Raw genomic sequence first — 18870 nt, forward strand, 5'->3', positions numbered from 1 at the left:
GTGCAATTATGGTAACGTCCGCACCTGTGTCTACCAGACCAGACAACAAAACACCATTTATTTTTATCGTTAATTTTGGTCTTTGTTCATTAATAGAAGTTTGCCAAAAAATTTTCTTTATGTTTTCTCCTGAATTTTCTATTCTCTCTGTTTCATCATTCTGACCAGCATGATTTATTCCAATAGGCATTTGGTTATTTAATCGCTCTCCAGAGCAGGCATTTCCTCTATGGCTGCCGGAAAGGTTTGAACTGGATTTGCACTGGGGGCCTGCCTGAGGCCCCTCTGGGAGTTTCCCGAAGACTGAGGCAAAGGATTACCCTGTCTGTCCTTTGTTGATCTACATTCGTTGGTCCAGTGTTTTCCCTTACCACACCTTCTGCATACTCCAGAAGGAAGGGGCATTCTGTTGCCATTGTTCCTTGAAGAAACATTGTTTCTGGAAATGATCTGTCTACAGTCCCTTTTCAAATGTCCTTGCTTTCCACATCCAAAACATCTAACACTCCTCAAACCTTTTGAAATTACTTCTCCTACCCATGTATCATCATGCTCATCAGCTTCAACATTAATTGTTTCTCTAATCCAATCTTCCATAGGTGCAGATCTTGCCCTTAATGGCCTGATTATTCTTTTGCATGCTGCATTCGCATTCTCAAAGGCCAAAGATTCAATTATTGCCTTACCAGCTTCTGAATCCGAGACCGTTCTCTTTACTGCTGAAGCCAGTCTTTGTAAAAAATCTGTAAAAGACTCTTTTGGGCCTTGCTTCACCTTTGTAAATGACTCAGATTTTTTTCCTGGTTCCTCAACTTTGTCCCATGCATTCAAGGCTGCCGTTCGACATAAAATTAGGGTTTGGACATCATATAAACATTGTGCTTGTGCTGAAGCATATTGGCCTTCGCCCATAAGCTGATCCTGGCAAACTTGTACTCCTTTATCCCTCCATTGTTTTTCTATGTTTTTAGCCTCCTCCTTAAACCAAGTCAGAAATTGAAGTCTCTGGCTGGGTTCCAGAACACCTTGTGCGAGGTCCCGCCAGTCCTGTGGTACTATCCTATTATATGTTGACCAAGTGTTTAACATTTGCTTTACATATGGGGAATGCATGCCATAAGATACTATTGCCTCCTTAAACCTTTTTAAATCCAACATTTCAATTGGAGCCCAAGTATTTTGTGTAGCCATTTGATCAGGCATCTGCTGTACTGTTACAGGATAAATTAAGGGTGACTGTGTGAAAACAGGCTTTCTTTCTGCAACCTTATGATCCCGACTTGAAACAACTTCACTGTTAATTTCTTCTGTCTGAATTTTTACAGGTTTAACAAGTTCTTCTAACGCTGTTATCCTGGCACTTAAATTGACTATCTTTTTAAATATTAAAATGTGGATTATTATAGTGATGAGGTGCATAATTCCACCAATACTAATATTATATAGTTGTTCCATTGCCAGACTGCCTAAAATTTCGAACAAAAACCAATTTTCTTCCAATGTACACATAAAACCCATTTGTTTTTTAATGTGGAAAAAAATTCTCTTTTAGATAGTTTCCTTTAAAATATCTGATATATTATGACTTACCAAATCTGCGTAGAACAGTAGAAATCCGAGGGGATTTTCAAAGCAGCCACCTAGTGTCCCAGGTGTAAATCCAGAGAGAGAGAGAGAGAGAGAGAGAGAGAGAGAGAGAGAGAGGAAAGAGAGAACGCACAAGAAAGCGTAGCCGGCTAAAGCTTAAATGCAGCCACGTGTTCCCTCTTGTGCCGAGTCAAGGCTTGGGTCTGGCTTCCTTAAGCTCCGACCACGTGCGTTGGCTTTACAGGCAGGGCCCTGTTCGGCAGGGCAGGTCTGAGTTGTTTGTAGCACCGGCTTTAGGCAAGCTGCTCACAGACCTAGGCCCGGGCTAGAAGTTGCTACCCGGACTAGGACGCCAGCAGCTCAGACTAAGAAGCCGATCGCCGCCGGCCGCCGTGTGCCGCCGCTGCCGCCGCCGCCGCCGCCGCGGGCCGCCTGCCGCCCTTGCGGGAAAGCGGACCTGCCGCCAAGCCAAGCAGTTTTTAATGGATTCTTGTCACGTTGGGCGCCAGATGTAGATGTAACCAACCGTCTTATTAAATAAGAAAGACAGAAACAATGTAAAAGAGAAAGCCGAGAAGTCAGAGCTCAGAGCTAAAATCTCACCCTTCCTCCTGCTGTCCCAGCTTCGCGAAAAGAGACCTACCTCCTGTCGGTTCGTTTTTTTAAAGTATGTTGTTCTGCCTTCTCATTGGTTGTAAACCCAAACACATGACTGCCTCGTCACTGTCTGAATGTACAGCCCCCTAGGTCTTAAAGGCATATGTCTCCAATGCTGACTATATCCCTGAACACACAGAGATCTTATGGGATTAAAGGCGTGTGCCACCACCGCCCGGCTCTTGCTATGGCTCTAATAGCTCTGACTCCCAGACAACTTTATTTATTAACATACAATCAAAATAATAATTCAGTACAATTAGATTATCACCACAAACCTATGCATATTAAAAGCAAATACTGTATTAAGAAGTCATTTTAACATTCTGCATCTAGCACTTTAAAAATATATTTTCAGCATTAAAAAAATATATTTTAACAATTTTATCAGAGTCACATTATAGCAATAACTAAGGAACTGTATGCAATTTTGAAATTTTATTTAAAAGCACTAATTAATTTCCAAAATCTATTATCTATAGTGTTCCTAAAATCTGTTATATGTAAGATGATTGTTATTTTATATTTTCACTTATATATCATGTAAAGGTTTTTAAATACTACTTTCAGATACTTTTTGTGTTTATAAGGTTTAATTAACATATTCCTTGAGAACTATGTGACTCTGTGTTTGTTTGAATGCCCAAGCTATTTACTACAATTGAATATCTATAAAGTAATGTGTATTAACTCTTACGAGTTTTATTCACATTAAATTGCACATTACAAAACTGATGGTACAGTACAGCTACTACAGTATTTCACAAATAAGACATCATTTGCAAGGATTATATTAAGCATATCATAGCATAGCAAAAGGTTATAAAAATTACAGTATGTATTAAACATTATAATATATTATAAAGATATTAAATAAATGAAAATATTTCATAGCTTAAAATCAGGTATCATTTTATTACTAGTTAACAATGTAGTGATTTTACCGATTTTTTTATCCAATTCAACATTATTATCAAAAACTATGCTAATTTTATTAATATTTTGCTTATAAATGTCATATTTCTTTTAATATATTTAATCAAGGTAAATTTCAAAAATCTTTTAAACAGAAAAATGTTTTTATTTTTTATTTTTATTTTTTAATTAATTAATTAATTAATTAATTAATTAATTCTTTGCCCCTGTTCATATGGCTAATAAGATAAATTGCCACATCTATTGAACATATATCTGCCCCTTGCCCTTCACTCAGTGCTGGACACCAAACCCAAGACTTCAGGTATGCCAGCAGAGTTGGACTAGTTTTCACAGCTGCCCTGCCCTATAATTCACATTCTTAAAATATTTTAATAATAATGTCTAATTAACACCAAACATTAACATAAATACTACAAAATTTAGTTATTAAGCTTATTTATTTGTATACTCTTATTTTATATTATATTCCAAATATTTTAAAATCTAGATTATATCTTCATTTTGGTATTTAATAATTTAATGTACAAATTTATATAACCTAGATTATATCACATGAGTCATATTTATATAAGATATATATTCAGATTACATAAATAAACAAATCACTACATGACTAAGGCATTTTTTAAAGTAAATTTATTTTGTACATTATTTAACTGAATTGTTATAAATATTTTTTCTACTAATGGAAAGTTACTTGATTAATTTGAACCAAGACTTTAATCTGTGTTGGTATAATTTCTCAAAAAGTCAGTATCAATAGAAAATGAGGAAATAATTCTGGTGTTGATTTTCCGTAACTGTGATTGATTGCTTAGTTTATATGTAATGTGAATAGTTGTGTTACAGTAAATAAAAGTACTTAGGCCTTTTATTTGTCCATATAATGCAATATTCTTTAAAAACTAATGAGTTGTTTTAATAGAATAAACACATATATTTCCATGTTCTAGGAAGCTCTTCAATTTTAAATATTAAATATAAAATTTCTATTAATGTGAATTCTAGAGAGCATCAATTAGCAAATGCATTCCAATTTTAAAAAAGCAAGAAATAAATATATTTCACAAGATGAGGCTATTGTACATTTTCAAACTACTATCAGAGTCATATAATTATAAGTACTAAGAAATACTATAGCAATTTTTCTAAAATCTGCTATAACAGAAAAAATGATTATCCAATCATTTGATATAATTAAATTTAAGGATTTTAATATTAATTATACATTAATACTTATATATGTATATATCATATGATCTATAATTAGTATATTTATTATAAATGATCATATATTTATTTGAATGTCCAAATTATTAAATTAAGGTATAAAGGTTTGTGTATCAACTCTTTTTAATTTTTCCCGTATTCTATTGACTATTAGGTACACTAACTTTATATTATCTCAACATTAGGATATGACTTCTCAATATTATGTTTCTATTATTATTATACATAATTTAGCATAAAGCTATACACAATACAGAATATACTAAAACATTGCAGAGTTTTATAAAAGCATTACTGTAAATGTAAATGTTTCCAGTTAAAATAAGAATTACATTATTATTATTGAACAAGAGATCTATTTTAAAGATTTTTTTCATCCCATTCAACATTAGCAACAGATCAACAATTACAGTAATGAATTCTAATGTTTTTCTTCTGAAGATATTAATGCAGCCAATTCTAATGATGTAAGAGTTAAACTTCTATTTAAGGGCTAGACTCAATCAATGGTGCACTTACCACACAAAATGGACGTGGCATAGAAAGCTGCTGTAGTTATTTACAAAAGATCTATAAGATTGGGGGAAATATATGTATTTGAAGATAGAATCGTGTATTAAAACACGTGTTTTAAAAGTTGCATCTGGCACTCTGTAAACACAGGTTTACAAGGTTTATCATTTTCATATGAAGGTGATTACTTAGGGAGAGTGTAAGGAATTTTGAAATATTGTTTAAAATCACTAATTTACAAACCAATTACTAATATAATGTCCTATATCTGTTGAAATTATAAGATAAAATCACACTTATTTTATTTTTTATCACTTGTTTTAATTTGTTAATGATTTTAATGCAATTATATATTAACATTTATTGTGTATATAAACTTATACATATAAAAATTTAATTAAAAGTTAAAATATTTATTAATGACTCAATACATAATTTTTGTAATGTTCAAATTATTATATTTTATCATGTATAAAGGTGTGCAGCAAATTTTCACTCATATTCTTTTACATGTTACTGTATTAATTATAATGTACACTAATTGTATATTATTTCACCATTAGGATAGGTTTTCCAAATATGTGTGGTATTATATTATATCTATTCTAGTATAAATCTATGCATAATACAGTATGTAGTAAAATACTACAGGTACTGTATACATTATTATTATGTAGCATGATAACGTTAGTTTTTATCATATTCAACATTAGTATCAGATCCATAATCTCAACAAAAAATTCTGATAATTTCCTTCAGAATAAATTACTTTTTTTAATATATTAAATCTTGTTAATTTAAAATTTGTTTAAGAAAAATAATCTTTCTATTTTTTCATGTACTTCATTTGCTCTTATTCTTATTGCTAATCAAATAAATTGCCCTGTCATTTAAAAAAAAGTGTGCCCCTTGACCTGTCCTCCAGTGTTGGATGTAAAATCTATAGCAATAGGTCTGCCAAGATAGTTCTCCAATGTCACACATTTAACTCTCAATTTTAATAAAATTTAAAACTAATGGCAAATTAATACTAAACAATAACTTAATACAACATATATTATGAATATTTATTTTCTTTTTTGTTGTTTCCTTTCTTTCTTTTTCTCCTTCCTTCCTTCCTTCCTTCCTTCCTTCCTTCCTTTCTTTCTTTCTTTCTTTCTTTCTTTCTTTTTCTTTCTTTTTCTTTCTTTCTTTTCTTTTGAGACAGTGTTTCTCTGTGTAACCACCCTAGCTGTCCTGGAACTAGCTCTGTAGAACAGGCTGGCTTTGAACTCACAGAGATCTACCTGCCTCTGCTTCCCAAGTGCTGGGATTAAAGGTGTGTGCCACCACTGCCCAGGTATTTATTTTCATAAAGTTTTATTTTCAGTTGTATCCTAATTATTTGCAATTTATATTATATACTCATATTGTTATTTATACATTGTGATATATTTATATAACATATTATATTACATATTAATCATGCCTATTTGAGGTTGATTATACACTTATATATGCATATAAATCATTCAATCACTAAAGCCTTTTATGAACAAAGAAAATTATTTTGGATATTATTTATTTGCACTCTGTTGGAAAAATTTTTCTATTGATGAAAGTAACTTGATTCATCTGTGTCAAAATTTTAATCAAGATATAATCTGTTTTTCTGCTTACTTGCAGAATGTGAAGATTGTCCAGTTTATACAAATTATATAGTTATGAATATGATACTAGAAAAATTTGAGGATTTTATTTTCTATAGTGCAATTTTTTAAACTAATGATTTGTTTTTAACATGAAATATTTTTATAGCTAAACCATGTATTTGTTTATTATTATTTAACAAAAGATCTGTTTTACTATACTTTATCAAACTCAGTATTGATATCAGGTTAACAATCACAGCAAAAGTTATAATGTTTTGTTTATAAATATGTTAATTTCTTTTAATATAGTTAATCAAAGTACATTAATAATACAATAATAATAATACAGAGTATTGAAAAGGGAAAATATAATTTCACACTTTTTAAAAACTTTTTTTTATTTTCCACAGATGTTATTGTTAATCAAATAAAATGTCCTAGCATTTCAACAGAAGTCTGACCTTTGACCTCCTCTGCAATGTTGGCCATTAAATCTACTTTCACAGCTATCCTGTCATATAGTTCAGATTCAATATTCTGAAAATTTAATACTAATAACAAATTAACTAAATGTTAACTTAAGTACCACAACATCCAGATATTTAAATGATCTGTGTATGAATTATTTTCAATTATATCCCAGTTACTTACAATTTAAATTACATATTCACATTGATATTCATTAATATTATGCATTTATGTTATAAAACATTACATGTTATTTATGCTTATTTGAGCTATATTACAATTTTTATGACATATGTATATAAATAGTCTCATCACTAAAGTATTTTTAAAATGAGGAAATTTTCTTTGTGCATAGTTTATTTATTTTTATTATTTAAAACAAATTTTAAATGCAAATATATATTTTTATCATTGTTTTCCCCTCCCCCAAGTTATCAAGATCCTCTCCTCCCTACCCTGACAAATTTAAGTTCTTTCTAAAAAAGAAAAAAATCCTATATAACAACAAAAAGCACAAAACCTAGCAAATAAAATACTTCACCCAAAATTAGAAAAATTAAAAAAAAATGTAACCAAGCCAGGCAGTGGTGGTGCATGCCTTTAATTCCAGCACTCGGGAGGCAGAGGCAGGCAGATCTCTGTGAGTTCGAGGCCAGCCTGGGCTACCAAGTGAGTTCCAGGAAAGGCGCAAAGCTACACGGAGAAACCCTGTCTTGAAAAATCAAAGAAGAGGAAAAAAAAAAACTTTAACCAAATAAAAGCACACACACAAAACTGTGGAGTCCATTATTTGTTGGTCAAGTACTCCTGAACATAGATTTACCCTAAAGTGGTTGACATATCCAGTGTCATTCCATTGCAGCAAACTCATTTTCCCTCTCATAGCAGGTATGAATGACAGTTCCATTGCTTGCTAGCTTTCCATTCATTCTTTTTTTATAACACCAAATAGTATATAATAAGACAACAACTATCATATACATGTTGGACAAGGCCGACCAACAGAAGAAAGAGCCCAAGACAGGGCACAAGAGTCAGAGACCCATTCATTCACTCTCTCAGGAGTCCCACAAAAACACTAACATAATGTGTATCAGAGAACCTGGTGCAGACCCATGCTGTCTCAGTCTCTGTGAGCTTTGCTCATGTTGATTAAGAGGACCTTGTTTTCTTGGGGTCCTCCATCCCCTCTGGAGCTTATACTCCTGCTTCCTCTATTGGTAGTGTTCTGTAAGCCCTGAAGCAAGGGATGAATGTTCCATGGTCTCTCAGTATCTACATAATGTTTGTCTGTGGTCTCTAACTAAATTATGTTTAAAATGTTTTTCTATTGACAGGAAATTGAAAATTTGTATCAAGACTCTAATCTGTGCTGGTATTTTTTTCAAAAGGTCAGTATTAACAGAAAATAAATAATTATGGCAGTCTGCTTGTAATTGTAGATTGATTATTTAGTGTATATAAATTATATACAGTTTTCTTATAACAACAAGAAAAAATAGTTTGGCAATTAATTTCCCAAAATGTAGTATTTTTCCTTAAAAAATTAATGAGTTACTGTACTTTATTTTAGTTAATACAAATTTCCATGTTCAATGAAGCTTCATGTCCAATAATATATGGCCAACACAAAACGAAATCAGTGGCATCTTTGAAGGTTCTTTGTTTCATAATGTTGTGTCAGGGCATTACTATATATGTTTTTAAACTTACAGGTCCTTTGCATATATATTATGGCTTCCAGCTTTGGGCTTTTACTGGAATTTCTGTGTGTGCAAATTTCTGAGTGTGTCTCTTTACATGTTTTTCTAATGCTTTTTCTTGGGTTCTTTTTAATCCGTTTGTTTGTCTTGTCTTATACCTATTTGCTTTGCTTTGCTTTCCTTACTGTTCCTTAGATGCATATTTGTTTTCTGAGGGGAGACAGAAAGGTTGTAAATCCAGATGGAAAGGGATGTGGAGAGGATCTCTGAGCAGCTAGGAGATGGGAAACTATATACATATATATAGTCAGAATATATTTTATTAAAAAATCTATTTTTCTATAAAAGAAAAATTAATGATATTAGTAAAACTAATGTTCTATTTGAATTGTAACAGGCATCAATTAACAAATACATATTAATTCTGAAGATGCAAGACATAAGGATATTTCACAAGGACAGAACTATAGCTCATTAGTTCAATTATCACATACCATGTGCTTGCTTGTGAAGATTCCTTAGTTATTTACTAAAGATTTCCCTGATTTGGAAAAAAAAAAAAATCTATGTATATGAGTTGAAACTCTTGAACTTAAACTGCAATTTTAATCATTTGCTTCTAGCATTTTACAAACACAATTTTTAAAGTCCTATCAGTGTCGTTTATTTTTTGGGTTTGGTTCTGTTGCTTAGTTTTGTTTTGCTTTCTGAGACAAGGTCAATGTATGTACCCCTGGCTGACCTGGATCTCATTATGTATATCAGACTGGTCTTAAAATCACAGAAATCTGCTTCACATCTGTGCCTAAGTGCTGGAATAAAAGGCATGAAGCCATCATACACAGCACCAATCAGTGTCATATAAAGGCAATTACTCAGTAATAGTGTGGGCAATTTTTAAATATTTTTAAAGTACTAAGATAATTTCATAAACTATTATTAACATAATATCCCTAGAATCTTAAGACAATAGCTGGAGTGACTTGCATTCTATCATTTGATATGAATTTTAATGCTAATTATACATAAGTCCATTTTGTGTATCACATGTAAGCTTTCAAGTTAATATATTTATTAATGATTATGTCACTATAAGTATTGGAATGCCCAAAGTATTGCATAGATGTATATATAAAGTGTGTGCACCAATCTTATTAGTTTTACTCATATTCAATTACTTATTTCTGAATTAACTGTAATGGAAACTAAAAATGTATTGTTTCAAAATTAAGACATGTTTGCCCAGTGTTGTGTTTACATTATACTATACATATTTTGAAGATATATATAATACACATATACAATATATAATAAAACATTTTGGTAATTCATATGTTTTACTGTAAATGTAAAATATTTTGAAAGATAAAACAGATTAACAATTACAGCATCCAGTTTGAAGTTTTATGACTTCTAAAATTAAATTTAATGACCAGAGATATAAATATTTTAACATATTCAATTTGGCATAAAAATTACAGCAATCAATTATTATATTTTTTTATGAAAACATTAATTTCTTCCAGTAAATTTCATCAACCTAGATATAAAAAGTATTTAAAATGGAAAAATCAGTTACTATTACTGCCTTGTTTTTTTGTCCCTGATGCAATTGCTAACCAAATTATCCTAGCATCTGAACAATGTTTTGCCCCTCGACCTCTTCTGCAGTGCTGTTCATCAAACCCAGGACCTTGTCAAGATAGTACTCCAATGTGGGGCATATATGGGCTACAAGGATGGTGCTGAGAGGAAGTTAACTTAGGTTGTTTGTGTGGAGATTAGATACAAAAGGTGCCTAGCTCAAGTTGTTTACACTGAGATAAGATACTAAGATCAGGAGATGATGTCAGTACTTACACAACTCACAAACAAACAAAAAAATGAGTATAAGGTGACCTTTAAAACGATTGGTTGGTTCCTCCCACCCTCCTAGGGCTCTGAGGTTTTTTGCTATAAAAGAGGCTTACTGCCTATCAATAAAGGAGTCCTTTCCTGACTGGGCTCCCTGCTGTGTCTGATTGTCTCCCCTCTGCAGGGGGTGAGGGAGAAGGGTGTCTGGGGAACAGGCCAGTAGCTGCTCTTACCTTTCAGGGGACCTAATTTCCCAGTGGTGCAGGACCCCATACTCCATTAACCTACCTTCACCACTATCTTATTATATAGTTTCTTCTCAGTGTTATGAAAATTTAATACTCATAAAAATTAATAAAAAGCATTTTCTTAACAACCCCAACATTTAGATATAAATTGTGCCTTTCTGTATAAACTCTTATTTTTCATTAAATACTAATTACTTGAAATTTAGATTACATAGTCATACTGACATTTACTTAACAATGTGTTCATGTAAATTATATTCTATTATTTACAGTCATGCTTATTTGAGATACATTAATTTTATATTATTTATGTATTTAAATCATTCCATCACTAACATATTTTAGGCAAGGAAATTTGTTTTGTACATTTTTAATTTAATTATGTTGAAAATATTCTTCTACTGATAAAATGCTACTCAATTACTTTGTATCAAGACTTAATCTGTGCTGGTACATCCTCTCAAAAAGTTAATAATATCAGAAACTCAGGTTATAACAGTAGATTGAATATTGAGTTTTTGTGTGCAATATGCATAACTTTTGCAGTAATAACAAAACTATTTTGGCATTTTATTTTCCAATTTCCACTCATTTAAAAAATCTAAAGACTTACTTTTACTTTATGTAAATGCAAAAATTTCCATGTATAATGAATACATTAACACTTTAAATAGTATTAGTAATTTAAATAAAATGGCCATTAATTTACAAATAAAGACCAATTGTAAAAACTTCAGAATAAGTATATATCACAAGGTCTGAGAAACAGTGCATTAGAGTGCACTGTTAATAGCATATTATTGCATATTACAATACTGCATTATTGCATAACATACCAGGCTTGTGAAAATGACTTTTTTATTTATTAAAAATCTATCTTGTTGAGAAAAATATATGTATATAAAAACAGAATATTGTTTTGCAACAGTTGTTTTAACAATTTACATCCAGAAATTTAAATACATCTATTACAAGTTTTATCAGTGTCATATAACAGTAAGTATCTACAAATTACATAAGCAATTTTGAAACAGTATTTAAAAGCAATATGCTAACTTACAAATCTAGTATCAATATATTGTAACTAAAACATGGTATAATACATAAAATTTCTATCAAATTAATTGATTTACATTAATAATAAAATAAAAATTTTAATACAATGATACTTATGTGTATCAAATAAGTTAACTTATTTATTGTTACTGTCATTCTGTAATTATTAGAATGTCCAAATTATTAAACTAACATATATACATATATATATATAAGATATTAATATTTCTCATATTATATTGCATGTTACTTCATTGGCTATAATGTACACAATTTTTATATTATTTCTGCATTTGTTCAAGTTTTCCAATTATTTTGCTTTATATTACATCATATATATTACAGCATAAAACTAAGCACTATATAGTGTATATTAAAACATTTGTTTTTCTATAAATTACACTAAATTTAAAATATTTTGATATTTAAAAAATACCTTATTTTTGTTTAAGAAGTTATTGACTTTACATTTTTTTATAAAATTCAATAATAACAGCAACGAATTCTGATGTTTTCTTTATGAATAAATTGACTTACTTTAATATATAGTTACTCAAGTTATAAAAATGTATTAAAGAAGGAAAATATCTCGTCTATCTTTTCATTTATTTATTTAAATCTGTTGCTATAGCTAATCAAATAAATTATCCTATCATTTAAACAAATCAATTCCCCTTTGCTTTCCCCATCAAACACATGACCCTGAGTATGACAGAAGATTTCTCCACTGATCTGTCCTCAAAACTATCCTGTCACATAGTTTTTCCTCAATGTTAAAATTATAACACTAATAACATATTAGCACTAAATCTTAACATAATTATCACATTATTTAGAATTAAAATTATCTTTTTTTTTTTTTTTTTGGTTTTTCGAGACAGGGTTTCTCTGTGTAGCTTTGCGCCTATGCACACTCATTTTAACATATTAACTTTTAATTCAGATTATATGTTGATATTAATATTAATAGTCATTACTACACATTTGTGTAAGTTATATTACATACTAATCACATTTAACTGAATTACATTTAAATTTATGTTAGATAAATATGTATATTTATCATTTCTTCACTAAAACACTTTAAACAAGAAAAATTATTTTGTACACCATTTAGTAGAAATATATTGAAAGTATTTTTCACTTGATAGAAAGCAACTTGAGAAACTCTATTTAGACTTTTGTCTGTGCTGATACATTTTCTCAAAAAGTCAAAATTAGCCGGGCGGTGGTGGCGCACGCCTTTAATCCCAGCACTCTGGAGGCAGAGCCAGGCGGATCTCTGTGAGTTCGAGGCCAGCCTGGGCTACCAAGTGAGCTCCAGGAAAGGTGCAAAGCTACACAGAGAAACCCTGTCTCGAAAAAAAAAAAAAAGTCAAAATTAACAGAAAACCAGGATGTATTACTTGAGTTTTGATTGCAATGTTAGACTGACTCCTTAGTTTATATGTAATATGAACAATTGCTTAAAATAATAAGTAAATACTTTGGCTATGTTTTCTATAATTTAGTGTTTTTTCTTAAATATTAGGTTTGTTTGTTTTAATTTATTGAGTACAATTATTTCCAGGTTCAATGAAGGTATTAAAGTTTAAAATGATATTAGTAATACAGAGGTACAATTTGAATCACAAAGAGCATCAAATACCAAATATATAACAAATGTAACAATGTAAGAATTAAGGATATATCTCAAGGGTGGGCTATAGCTCAATTCTGCAATTATTGTATGATAGGTAGAAGGCTTATGAAAACTTGTATATGAGAAAAAAACCTATGCATATACATTAAAATAGCTGTTTGCATGCAGCACTGTACAAAAACAACTTTAAAGTTCTATCAGTGTCATACAAAGCCATTACTCAGGGAATATGTAAGCTCTTTCAAAATATTTTTTAAAGAACTAAATTAATTTCAAGAACTATTATCAATAAAGGATATCTAAAATCTGCAATATCTAAAATGATTCAGGTTCAGTCATTAGATTTATATTAAATGTTAAGGATTTTTAACACTAATTGCACATAATTATTATATATATCACATATATTTTAACTTAATATATTATATTGCATATGTCAATATGTAATTATTGGAATATCCGAATTATTAACCTAACAAATGTAAGAAATTATGTGAATGAACTTTCATTAATTTTACTCATATTTCATGTTACTGAATTGGCTGTACACTAACTTTAAATTATTAAAGAGTTAGAACACATAATTTTTATTTTCTATTATATATATTCTTAATTAAAATTGTAAGAAATGCAGTATATAGTAGGACATTTCAGTGTTTTATATAAATATTACTGTAAGTGTGAAAGTTATAATGGGTGTTACTGTATTATTATTTAACAAGGGATCTATTTTACAGTATTTTATCATATTTAACACTGGCATCAGATTAACAATTACACTCTCTAATTGTGATGTTTGGCTTATGAATATATTAGTTTATTTTAATAAATTAAAACAACATACTTGTAAAAAATGTACTTTATAGTGAAAATGAATCTCTCATACTGTTGCACTTTTTATTTGCCCCTGATGCTAATGCTAATCAAATAAGTGTCCTATCATTCAAATATATGTCTGCCCTTTATCTTACAATGCAGTGCTGGTCATCAAACTCATAACCATGCCAAAATTCTCCAATAATCTGCCCTCATAGCTATCCTGTCCTGTAGATTTTCCATGATGTTAAGAATTTAAATATTAACAACAAATAATTACTAAACATTACCTTAAATACTACTACATCTATATATTAAATTTATTTATTTATGTAAAAAGCTATTTTCAATTATATCCTAGTTATTTAACATTTAGATTAGTTATTCATACTGATATTTTCTCATTAAAACTATACATTTACATGAGTTACACTACATATTAGTAATGTTTATTTGAGCTACATTACATTTTCATTATATATGTCATATAATCACTAGAGCATAGTTTTAAACCAGGAAATTTATTTCACACACTATTTTATTGAGCTACATCAAAAATACTCTGCTGACAGAAAGCTCCTCAATTAATTGTATCAAGACTTCATTTAATCTGTGCTGTTATATTTTCACAAAACCTCAACATTAACAGTTTGTTTCATAAGTGAAGATTTTAATAGAATAATAAATTAATAGTATGCACATCATGAAACCTTTCCAGTTAACATATTTATTAATGTCTATGTCCCTTTGTAATTATTTGAATGACCACATTATTACACTAGTATATTTATAATAGTATGTGTATAACCTCACTAATTCTCTTCTGATTATATTGCATGTTACTGCATCAGTTTCAATGTACACAAATTTTATATTATTTTACCATTAGGACATGTGTTCCCATTATTACGTTTTACATTACATTTACATATGCTGACATAAAACCAGATACAATACAATAGATATTAAAATATAAGAGTGTACCTATACATTACTCTAAATACAAAATATTTTGATAATTAAAATAGGCATTCCTTTATTATTGTTGAGTCTAAAATAGGTACAGGATAAAACAATGGTCTGATTGTTGCTACCAAACTTAGATATATTTTCAGGATTAAATCTAGGGTTGCTTAGCTCAGAAATATTTATTAGACAATAGTTCTCAAACCTGTCCAAGTTCTGATGAATATGGCATTTAAATTATTTGATATATATGCCGGGCGGTGGTGGTGCACGCCTTTAATCCCAGCACTCGGGAGGCAGAGGCAGGCGGATCTCTGTGAGTTCGAGGCCAGCCTGGACTACCAAGTGAGTCCCAGGAAAGGCGCAAAGCTACGCAGAGAAACTCTGTCTTGAAAAACAAAAAAAAAAAAACCAAAAAAACAAAAAAAAATGATATAAGCTTACTACAACAGAGACTCCCAGCTCCTAACAATGACTCCCAAATTCTCCAAAGAGGAAATGAAACAACAGAACAACTTCACCTGGACTTTTGAGAACGTTGACCACTGGGCAAGATGCCCTGATGCAATACCTGCTGCCAGGAATAAGCCCAGAATGTGGACATGTGAGATGCTGACAAAATAAGATCAGTCTTCCCCATGTTCCTCCTTTACAGGAAAAACTCTCACCTTATGAGTCTGGCCACCAATGACGGATGCTGTCCTAATATCTCTGCCTCCAATGCTATGAAGACTACAGGAGCCTGGGATGGCTATCTGGGTAATGGCTGTGAGCCCTGAAATCTGATATGGAAAAATCCAGCCAATGTAAATACTGACTCTTCAGCTGATCAATGAACCAGATGCTTCTAAATTCCCTCCTTGCCTTTGACTAACTTTCCAAGGCCCTGACGACAACATCCTAATGCCATCAGGAAGTAATTATAGAAGAGAATACATCACCTCTTTCCCACCCCCTTGGAATGTTAGATCAAAAGGGAATTTCTTGTCATAAGGAACTGAGATAAGATAATTACTGGTCCCCATTCTCATTTCTAAGTTCCTTCTAGATAAGGAACTCTGTCAGCTATCACAGGGCTTTTGACCCTTCTGCTCCTGCTAATTTCTATTAGCTCTTTCATCATTGATGCCTTGACTAAATGATGACTACTGTGTAGGTACCACTAATCTGATGATGCTAAAATCCTACTATCAGCCTCTGGATCAAACCTGTGACACAGAAATTTGCAAATGGCTACTCCCTTCTCTATAATCTCACTCAGAATCCAATTAGAATGGGCTTCTTGATCCCACTGAATGATACCTAATGGGTATATTCTTCTGGCCTAACTCCCTGTGTTAATGCTCAGGTTTTAGATAAAACCAAAATCTTTTGTGTCCTGGTCCAGTTAGTCCCCAGAACAGTCTGCTACCCTGATGATAACAACACTCCTAGGCATTGGCTTAACTGAGGCCCTAAGTACAGGAAATTCAGCCTTGATATTACAAGGCCAGAATTACAGTGCTTTGAGAATGGCAATAGATACAAATGTCCTAAAAAACTGTTGCATTTAGCTAAAATAGCTCTCCAAAATAGAAGGGGGCCTGTGCATGGCTTTGGGAAAACAATGCTGTTTTTATGTTAACCATTCTGGAATTATTAGGGACTCCATGGCCCTACAAAACAGACAATACAAGCCTGTAAACAACAACAACAAAAAATCTCCAAGATTTGAGATGACAATACTCAAGGGGAGGATGAGAGGACTGAGTAGATACCATAACAGGGTGCTCAGTCTTTGCTCAGAGATCAGGCCTCAATTTCAGTTTCCTGATGCTGAGCAAGCATGAACAAAGGGCATTCAATCTCCAACACCTTTGACAGCAAGGATGAGGAGGCCTGGTACATGCAGTGCCAGGCCAGGCCAGACCTGAGGCACAGTCAGCAGATAACTAAATAAAGACTTGTCCAGGCCTGCCCTGAAATGGGAAACTATAGCCCTGACCAGCCCATGACTAGGCATAGCCAACTAGAATGTATTAATATGATTGCCACTTGCTTAAGCCAATCATATCTGCAATGTCCTAAAACTGCTCTGGGAACTCCCCTTGGCTGTGTTTAAAGAAGCCTGTGAGCTTCTCTGGTCATTATCACCATTTTGCCTTTGTATAGGATGGTCAACCCCAGCATGCTAAAATAAACGCTCTTGTTGATTGCATAATTGACGGTGTTTTTTTTTTTTTTTTTTTTTTTTTTTTTTTTTTTTTTGGGGGGGGGGACTTCTCCAGGATCCTAATAGTGGCACACTAGTAACCAAGCACTTTTGTACATTCCCAAAATTCAATTTAGCTTTTAACCACATCTGCCTCTGATATGCAAGCAATCACCTCATCACTTAGTTAAACCTCTGGGCCTAATATTTTTAAATATTCTATTAATTACTTATTTGTGATGATGTGAAATATCATGAATATGAGTGCAGTGTGTGATAAATGAAAATGATCACAAAAGATACATTACCATCCCAGGACCACTTGTAAAATGGCCATCATCTCCTTAGAATCCAAGAACAAGAATCATTAGCAACCTTGTGGGGTATTTTCAATGCTGGAAGGAAAAATTAAGATATCAGGCACATTCTGTAATCTAAGAAAAGTTTTTTTTCTAAAGTAAGAATAAAATGAGACTTAGAAAGTCCAACACACCTGAGAACTTTTATCCGGATAATCAGTATGTCTTTCCTGGAAGTTCTGCATTGTCTCAGAAATAATCTTTGGTGGGAAGTGAGAACTGCTGAAGCCTGCCAACAGTTAGCTGGGTAGCTGGGTAGAAGCATGCTGATTGAAGAATCAATGAAGAAGACAGAGAAGAGCCGAGAGGTCCGCCAGTCAATGCTGGACAGCCCCGAGTTTATTTCACAGCGAGCTTATATACAATTTTGAAGGACAGAGGTAGAACAATGCACAGCACAGGCATTTAGCCACTATCTATCCTGCCTTGCGTCAAGGAGCAGGCAGTTTCATTTTCTATCTCAATGTGCCTCTGGCTGGCGTCAGCAGCCTGCATCTAGCTAGATAGTGTGTTCCTTCTTGTAGGCTAATCAGGACTTTCTCACAGCCCTTCAAGGAGACCCTGTGGGCTAATCAGAACTTTCTCACAGTCTTGGAGCAAACAAGCCTGAACTCTATTGACTCAGAATAGACTTCAGACTCAAACTGAGAAACTGAGTCAGTTGTGGGCTCCCACAGTGAGCTTCTAGATTCCAAATGAGCATGTGCTCATGAAGGGTGATAGACAATTCTGCATAATTTTCACAACCAATTTCAGTCACAGTGGCAGGAACTTATATAGCACCCTAACAGCTATAATCTATCAATTTCAAAGAAGCTATTAAACTTAGTTTAGAAACTGGATATTGGATGGCCAAATATTCCATCTCATGACATCACTGTGAAGAAAATATGTTGACAAGTATTTAAATTGCAACAGAAAAAAGATGATTTTAATATAAGATGTGGAAAATCTTTACTTAATAGTCTTTTGAAAATTATTAAACAGTACTGATGAATACATAAGGTACC

The 18870-nt window shown here is 31.9% G+C and overlaps 1 long non-coding RNA gene across 1 annotated transcript in view; it reads right to left on the minus strand.

Moving 5' to 3' along the window:
- The window catches only part of LOC143270670 (uncharacterized), a 37603-nt gene extending 19333 nt beyond the window's left edge, over window positions 1-18270 (minus strand). The window contains exons 1-2 of the long non-coding RNA XR_013047914.1: window positions 17995-18270; window positions 17810-17896 (exon numbers count right to left, since the gene is read on the minus strand). This is a non-coding gene — a long non-coding RNA (uncharacterized LOC143270670). The remainder of the gene's footprint in view (window positions 1-17809; window positions 17897-17994) is intronic.
- Between the last annotated feature and the right edge of the window lie 600 nt (window positions 18271-18870).

The sequence above is a fragment of the Peromyscus maniculatus genome, chromosome X, assembly GCF_049852395.1.
Source record: "Peromyscus maniculatus bairdii isolate BWxNUB_F1_BW_parent chromosome X, HU_Pman_BW_mat_3.1, whole genome shotgun sequence".
In the NCBI taxonomy this organism is placed as follows: Eukaryota; Metazoa; Chordata; class Mammalia; order Rodentia; family Cricetidae; genus Peromyscus; species Peromyscus maniculatus.